The sequence below is a fragment of the Belonocnema kinseyi genome, chromosome 7 (assembly GCF_010883055.1).
Source record: "Belonocnema kinseyi isolate 2016_QV_RU_SX_M_011 chromosome 7, B_treatae_v1, whole genome shotgun sequence".
In the NCBI taxonomy this organism is placed as follows: domain Eukaryota; kingdom Metazoa; phylum Arthropoda; class Insecta; order Hymenoptera; family Cynipidae; genus Belonocnema; species Belonocnema kinseyi.
In genome coordinates this window covers 87,459,740-87,469,034 of record NC_046663.1, presented here as the reverse complement: position 1 = coordinate 87,469,034, position 9,295 = coordinate 87,459,740, and the positions used below count along the sequence as shown (strand labels likewise).

The following is a 9,295-nucleotide window of genomic DNA, read 5'->3' as shown; positions in this document are numbered from 1 at the left end:
AAGTGCGTACTGTCTAGTCTCTCGAAGGACGTACACGTCACAGAGTGAAGCGTCCCACAGTGGCCAATTCTGGATTCAAGTGTTGATAAATTATGTGTAGTGTCAATTTTGATCCGATTTGAACCGCGATTTCTTTTTTAATACTTGTGAATACTAGTACTTTAAAAAACGCAGCCAGAATTAGGTTTCGATTTGTCAGAACGCTGCCTAAAATAAAAAACCACCGGAAATCATCATAGCCAGTGACCTAAAAATTCCCGTACTGAGCGGCGGTTATAGATGGCATCAAAATGATAATGAAATTGTAAAATAAGTTAACAAAAAGAGTACACCTATTTTTTGTTTTGTCATTTTGACTTATTTTCAAAAAATTGTTTAAACAACATATAGCGAAATGAACAAAACTTTTTTTTGTCAGAGCTAATTATGTTAGTGTAAAATCGTTATAAACAATTTCGTTGTACAAGAGCAAATAGAGGAATCACATCTGGCCACGATTTCACGCCACTCAAGTCTACGAAAACTTTATCAATGTATACCAGCATTGAAAACACAATACCTTTGAATTTTGTCTGTTACTTTTTTCCTTATTTAAACAAAATTCGTACGGGCATTTTTAGGTCACTGGTTATGATCATTTCCGGTGGTGACTGTGTTTTTAAAAACTAAGTGTATTCATAAGTATTTAAAAAAAAAGAGCGGTTCAAATCGGATCGAAATTGACACTATACATAAGTTATCAACACTTGAATCCAGAATCGGCCACTGTGCGTCCCTGATAGAAGAAAAATATTTGGGACTGATAGCTGTTGCCCCTTTTGGCTGTTAGCCTAAAGCTAGATTATAAAATTATGCCAAAGTAGAGAAAAGCTAGCAAATACGCTTTGGTAACGTGCGGCTTGAGACCACATCTATCTTCATGCTAGCGATTAAGTATTAAAGCAAAACAAAAGTGATAAAGAGGAAGGTACATTTTTCGATCACGATACAATGTGCTTTAGATTAAGAAAAACAAATGTCTTTTCATATGAACTCTGTTTTTGGTTTACTCTTTGGGTCATACTGAAGGATAGTCGAGTATGAGTTATACTTAATAAGAGAAAATCAACATACGTGCATACAAAAGTTATTAAATACAATGAGAGAAAGAAAAAAAGAGAGAAAATATTGCCACTTTCACAAATCACCGAATCCTTTGGCGTAACGCAGTGTGATAAAACTGAAGCACTAGGGAACTCAAACAAAAATAATTAGGAGTGACTACTCTGAAAGCATTTAGAAAATCTGACAACCAGGTCTGCCAGACCTGGTTGTCCTTCCTGTATTGTTGAACGTTTCCTCTTGCATTATGCGTGTGAGTTTTTCACGACGAGGGATTGGTGTAACCTGCTGTTGTGGTTCATCTTCTGTGATGATGTAGGCCGGTTTCAATCTGTCCATCTACAAGGTCACATCCTTTCCATTGATGTTCACATTGAAGGTTTTGTCAGATCGACTGATAACTGCGTAGAGTCCTTCATAAAGCATCTGCAGATCTTTTTTTATTCCCTCGTGGCGAACGAAAACGTGGTCGCAAGTTTTCACATCTTTGAAGACAAAAGCATATCGTTTTCCGTGACGAGAACCAGGCACTGGTTTAAGGTTATGGAAATGCCTTTTCATGTCTTCTACGAATTGCGCAGTAACTTTATCATCCGTTCTTGAACGAAGAGCCAAAAATTCGCCTGGCAAACGTAAGGATTCGCTCAACACGAGTTCTGCTGCAGTTGACTTGAGATCGTCGTGCCATCCTGCTCTGATATCGAGTAAGACGATGAGAACTGTATCGGTGTATCTCTCGTAGGCGTGACATATAAAGACAAAGGCCCAGCAAGGTCCATATGAGTATGCTCGCACCTTTTTGATTGTGCGGAGAATGTTCCTACTGGTCGGAAAGCTTCCGTGACGAACGGTCGAGCTCTGGAGATAGACACGTCACAGTATAGGCTTATACCTGTTTCTGGAAGTGATACCTTTTTTTAATGAAGAGATATCCCTGGCAGAAGATGCTGTGGGAACTATCGAGGAGAGCATTTATCAGATTTTGCTGAAAGGCAAAAGTTAATGGTTTGTGGTTGGTGAAGGTGATGAAATCTCAACCTTAAACTATGTGCCGAAACAATTTCACATTCATATGAATGGCTAGCAATTCTCGGTTGTATACTCCATACTTCCGCTCGCTGCTGGTGTGCTTCTTCGAGAATAAAGCAAGAGATTGCTATTCGTCGCCGACTCGTTTCTGCAGGGCTGCACCACTGAGAAATCTGAAGCGTCTGTGAAAATTTGCAAAGGACCTCCAGGCTCAGAAAAGGCTAGTAAAACAGCTTCTGCTAAGCTCTTTTTACATTCTTCGAAAGCCTTTAAAGCTCCTGGAGTCGATGAAACTGGAGATTTTTCTTTATGTTACCCTGAAGAAGAATGTTAAGTGGTGCTTGTTATTCAACTGCCTTTGGGATTGCGAGACGATGAAAATTTATTGTTCCCCCAAATCATCCCAGATCCTTCGCTGTTTTAGGTTCAGGGTAATTGAGAATTGCTTTAACTTTCTCTGGAAGTGGCCTGCTACCCAGTTATGTCACTTTGTGCCTAAGAAACTTCATGGAAGATGCTCCCCAGACACATTTTCCTGGGTTGATGAGAATACCATAGGTTTTTAAACGGTCGAAGACTTGAAGAAGATGTTCCTGGTGTTCCTCCTCTAAGGATGATACGATGAGAATGTCGTCAATATAGAAATACAAAAAATATAATCTAGTTGAGCGCTCCGACAAGATCAATAGCAGGGGAAATATTCTGACCGAAAAGAGCATGTACAAAGTCGTGGAGATGTGGCACACGTACTTGCCAGGGATGGTCCTGGAATTGAGCTTCCTGTAATCCCCACAAAGTCTCCATTGACCTCCATTCTTCGTACCATGTGAAGAGGTGATGCCCAGCTACTCTTTGAGACTCTTGGCAGACCCATTTGCATCATATCCTGGAATTCCTTCCCCGCTTGTTTGAAACGATCCGGGGCAAGGCGTCGTGGTTTCTCTGTAACCTGTGGTCCACGTGTAGTGTGAATGTAGTGCTTCGTTGTTTGTTTCAAATCCACGACAGCACTAGCTGCATGGGTTATTTCCGGGTATTGCTCTAGGAGCTCCTGCCACGATGCAGATCCTTATCGCACAGAATGAATCTCTCAGCCAGGCATCCTTGGAGGGTGCAACTTTGCCGGTCACAGAGAGAGTCGTGAGATCAACGAGTTTCGAATCCGTAAGTTGCGATGGAAGTGTCGCTTGCCGCAAAAAGGTTGTGGTTAGCTCTTAATCTTCGTCCGCGAAGAAAACAGCACGGAAAAACATAAATGTTGGTTCCTGTGTTGACCCAAAATTGAATTTTTGTCACCGAGTCTGTCACATAGAGGCGGTGAGTCTTCGGGCAAGGGTCGCTGGCCTCATTCAGCGCAGGCCCTGGCCATTTCCCTGTATGTAAGTGTACGGTTTGTTGTAACGTTTTGCGTTATCCCCGAAACGCACGTTGTACCAACAAATGCTCGAAAAGGGCACCGAGGTCTACCTAGCCTGGGATCGTTTGTATAGGCTGTGCCGAAGCTTCCGCTACGTTAGTCTTTGTACCTAACGTTGTCGCAATCGCGTCCACGAGTTGCGAAAGTTTGTCAAGATTCGCCTGGTCCTAAGTTGCCAGGATGGCAGGCTGTTAGCAGTCGATCGAGCCAAAGTGATCGTAAGACGGTATTCGAAAAAACGTTGCACGCGAGTCCTCGGAGGTGTCAAAGGAACTGTGATGGCGTCCGGTCACCGATTTCCTCATGCTCTAAGAGGCGTCGCGTTTTGAGATGCGCTTAACCAGTCGATAAGCTGAGCTTTCAAATTTCTGTATGTCGTACTGGGGTCTCACTCGGGCAGAGTCAAAATATCGCGTACTTCCGCGGCGCATTTAGCGTCCAAATTTCATGCGATATAATTGAATTTTGTCGTATCATTTTTGCATTTGATAGAGCAAACTGCGTTTCTACTTCTACGAACCACATTTCTGGATCTGTGGGCCAGAAAGGTGGGATTCGCACCACGACATGATACGAAAGATTATTCAGTCTGCTCGCCGAAGCGTGCATAGACGTGGGTCCTGTTAGAGTAGAAACAGTTTCTTTACCGGTGGTTGTCGTGATGGCGAGAATCCAGAGTCTAAGAAGAAACCGGAAAAAGTAAAAGAGGAACGACACTTTGCACACTAAACAAAACAAAAACCATTCAGAGTTGGGAGTCACTGCACAAAGAACGATCAGTGAATTTGAGAAGCACTGCACTGAGAAGAGAGTAGGAAAGGGAGAGCACCAAGAAAAGAGGATGGGCGGTATGTGTCCTATGCGTCGCGTCGGTGACCTCGCCCCCGCTTCGTTTTCACTCAGTCTTCCTTGAATGTTCACTTAAAGAAAAAAACTATTGCTGCGTTTTCAAATCACGTCGAGGCCACCACCCTGGGGATTCAATAGTATGTAAAAATAATGAAATATATCCTTTGATCCGAACCCTTCAAATGTAAGATAATAAATAGTTTTAGAGAAAATTTCGACTAATAAGTAGTCATTTTAATATAAAAATTGAATTTAAACTTAGCAATTACTAAAATAATGAAATACAGCCGATAATTAGTCGAGATTTTGTAAAAATTTAATGAGTTGCCCCCTTTCATATTTGTAAGCGAAAATGGGGTCATACTTTTTACATAAATAAATTGATCTGGAAAATCCCTCAAGGTACGTATAGGCGTCATCGAAAGTTAACATATATGTATTAAAAATCAATATATTAGCGGGCGGCCATAAAAATGCATTCAGGTGTCCTATACAGTTTTAATAAGTAAATATATTATGTATTGCATCGGAAACAAATAGATTTTAAAACCCGTAATGAAGTTGATGACAAGAATATTCCTTTCCATTTTACGGTTTCAAAATGAATAATTTATTATTCATTTAAGAAATATTTTCTTAAATAGGATCCAAAACATGACTAAGGGAATTTTATAAGAATAATATGGGTGAAAATAAATTAGAGAACACTTTTTACATTACTGTTAATACTCATAGGAGTACAAGTGTAAATCATGGATATTATTGGATATTTTTTCAATCTTTCCATTGCAATCTAAAATATATTTATTTGTCTAAGCAATATAATCTTTTTGTGGCGCCTTGACATAACTTAGGGGGCGCCAATCAAGGGGGCGTAGCTGGGAAACCCCGGTTGCGCCCCCATGCCAGTCCGCCAATGCCCACTCGTAAACTTCTCCACTGACCGTGATAGATAGGCGCACGCGCGTAAAAATGCAGCAGACTCTACGTGACGGAAGTCAGTGCTGTATGCATGAAAATTGACCGGTTAGTAACGGCCGCTGAAATGTTAGGGACTTGTACATTTTAAGATACGTCACTACCAGGCGGTGTAGCTAGATTTATTTCTGCGACCTGTCTGATCGAAAGTGGAGACCCGGTCCGTTCAAATCCGACGAGTCCTACTGTAGTTCAATTTTCAAAGAAAATTAATTTTGAAGAAAAAAAGAGTAATTTTTAACCAAAATGGAACAGTTTAATTTTCAGTTCAAACAATTAATTTCAAATAAACAAAACACAATCTAATCTGTAACAAAATTATGTGATTTTCTAACAAAGAAAAAAATTTACGATCAAGAAGACGAATATTCTTCTAAAAAGACGAAGTCTCAACAAAATATATGAATTTTGAATCATATAGTTGAATTTTCAACTAAAAAGGATTAAGTTAAAATAATAAATTGAATAGTTACATTTTCAGTAAAAAATAATTATTACCCCTCCCCCCTTCCAAATTTAACGAAATATTAAAATTTTTGAACAATTTTAAAACAACAAAAAACAAATTTTTAACAAAATAGATACATTTTTAACAGAAAATGGTTACATCATCAGCTTAAAAAATAAATTTACAACACAAACTTTTTTTTTACAAAAATAGTTTAATTTCTAGCAAGATACATGAACTTTTAACCATATAGTTGAATTTTCTACTAAAATGATAACATTTTAACGGAAAATGGAATGCTTAACCTTTATCAAAAAAGATGCATTTTAAAATGAGAAAAATAATTTAATGTTAAAAAACATTAACTTTTAACCGAATAAGTACCATTTTCAAGCAAAAAAAACAAATACATTTTCAACAACATCGTTGAATCTTCAACGAGAAAACAAATAAATTTTTAACTAAAAAAGATAAATTTTCAAACAAAAATGATACATTCAAGTTATCAGTAAAAAAAATGTTTTCTTAACAAAACAAAACAAAAATCGAAATTTTAACAAAACAGATAAATTATCAACAAAAAAAAATAATTTTTTACCTAAATAGATGAATTTTCGGACAAGAAGAATAATTCTTTTTTTCTAATCAAAAAGATCAATTTTATAACCTTATAGTTGAATTTTTATATAAAAAAGATATATTTTTAACAAAAAATAAAATTCTTACATTTTGAGCATAGAACACTAATAAGAAAGACAGAAAAGACGAAATTTCAACTAAAAAAATTCGATTTCAACTAAAAAAATGTATTTTCAAGCAAGGAAAGATATTTTCAAATAAATAGTTATCTAAAAGACGAAATTTCAAAAAAGTAATTTGAAACAAAAAAAAATATTTTTCCATAAAATAGGTGAATTTTCAACCATGAATACTATAGTAACATTTTCAGTAAAAAAAAAGAATTTACAAAAAATATATGAATTTTCAACCAGATAGTTGAATTTCTCAACTAAAGAAGATAACTTTTTAACTAGAAATGGAATAGTTTAATTTTTAGTTCAAAAAATAATTTCAAAAAGAAAAAAACATATTCCAAGAAAATAGTTGCATTTTTTTAAAAAAACATAATGAGTTTTTACGAAAAATATTCATTTTCAATCATCATGCTATCGACAAAAAATTATTTCACTTCACTAGTCGACAACATAACATTAGAACTCAAAGAATTGTAATGTTTATTAAAAAAAAAAGGTTCTCGTTGTTCCCCTTAAATGCGAACTGAATTATCAATTGAAACAAAATCAGGAAATCCAACTATTTTTGGTTGAATTCAATCCTTTTTAGTTTGAAACATCTAGTATTATTTTTTTTGATTGAGAATGTATCTTTTTTAGTTGGAAATTTGCTCCTTTGGTTGAAAATTAACTTTCCTGTTTAAAATTTAAAAAATGTGTTGATATTTTTTCCTTTTTTAACTTAAAAATCTTGTTGTGTTGAAAATTGATTTTTTAAAACTGAAAATGTTACTGTTCCATTATTTTATAAAAATAAATCCTTTTTAGTTCAAGATTCCACTATGTGGTTGAAAATTTATCTTCATTTGTAGAGAACTATTCTTCTCGTTTGAAAATTCATCTATTTTTGTTAAAAATTCATTTCTTTGGTTGAAAAAAAACTGTTTTGTTGAAAATTCATTTTCTTGTTGTTGAAAATTTTAATATTTTGTTAAAGCTTTTTTTTTCTTTTTACCATTAACCGAAAAAATCGAAGTTTTAACAAAATATTAAAGTGGTGGGGGCCAAAAAATCCCACGTTCTGGAGACACTGAATCAGCGTCATGTGTTTATAAGGAACACAAAATGGGAAAACCCAATAAAACTCATACAAAAAAAAAAAACAATTTGTCTTTTTTGGAAGAATATTGTTCTTTATGTTTGTAAGTTCATTTTTTGGTTAAAAATTGAACTATTTTTTTGGAAAGTCAATTTTTTATTCGGCAATTTAACTATTCTATTTTTGTTTAAATATTTATTCTGTCTAAATTAAAATTCATTTCTAAATTTGAAAATTCAACCATTTAATGTAGAAATTGCTTTTACGTTAGCTTGAAAACCTATCGTTTTAGTTGAAAATTCATTTCTTTGTTTGAAAAGTCTTATTTTTTTGTAGAAATTAATATTTTCAACTGAAAACTTAGTAGGAAATACAATTTTTACTTAGAAAGTGTCATTTTTTAGCTGAAAATTCGTCTTTTTGTAGAAAATTTTTCGTCTTATTTGAAAATTAATAGTTTCGGTAGAAATTCATTATGTTTTTGTTAAAAATAATAATTGAACTATTCCATTTCCGGCTGAAAAATGATCTTTTTCAGTTGACAAATTCAACTATCTAGTTCCAACTTCCCGGTTTGAAATGAGAAATGTCCCGGTTTTCTTTCTTTAGCATTGGAACAATATGTTCAAAGAAATTATTCACTTTTTAAAAAATCTACTCCACATGTTCAGAACAAAATAAAAATATACGAAAATATCTATCAAATGAAGATTTATACCTAAAATAGCCGTTTCATCTGGAATCTTTTTGATCAAACATTTACGCTCTGTTTCGCCGGTGTAGAAGTAAAGTCCCGAAACGTATTCAAACACTACACTAAGCACTACCAGAAAACTCAAAGGACTCCACATTTTCGTTTCCACCGAGAAACTTTATTTTGGTGCTATCAATAAAAATTCAGAAATAATGTTGTGGAGAGAATGAGTTGAAAACAGCCACACATGCCAATTCCCACGTCAGCTTAGCACCGAAACGAAACCACACTGTGAACATAAGCAAATATTTACCAGCCGCTGGGTAAGGTAAAGTACCTAATACCAGGACTACCACTATTACAATGAAAAAAAAACGTTCACTTCAAAGTAATTAAATGAACCCGGTAATACGCGTTGAATTCACAAAAATGAGGAATTTGTATTCCGATGAATACGCGATTTTTCTTCAGTCTAATAATCCCCCAATGGGAACAGAAAAAGTGCAAATCCTTTTCCTCTCAATCGATTTAGTAAAATTTAACGAAAGCATTTAGTTAACCTATTTTTCATCATTAAATCTTTTTATAACTTATAAATTCGAAAAATATTAAAATTTATATTTATATATATTTTAATAATTTATTTAAACGACTTAAAAATGCATCAAAGAAATCTATTTAAATGTGCGAATTAAAATAATTTTAACTCTAGAGAGGCGGACTTAAATTGATGGAATTAAATTTTCAAACCTTATATTCCACATGAAGGAATTAAAACAATTTATTACACATATTTTTTGAACTTGTTAGAAGGAATTAAATAATCTCAAAATACGAACACTTTTGGGGAATAGAAGACATCTCTGTGAGGTTATCTGTCGGTACAATTACAAGGAATTAAATATATTGAAAACACGTTCTCTTCTGGGGAAATTTTGGGGAATAT

General features: G+C 34.7%; 1 pseudogene; it reads right to left on the bottom strand.

Moving 5' to 3' along the window:
- Positions 1-8,506, bottom strand: part of LOC117176548 — a 26,181-nt pseudogene extending 17,675 nt beyond the window's left edge.
- Between the last annotated feature and the right edge of the window lie 789 nt (positions 8,507-9,295).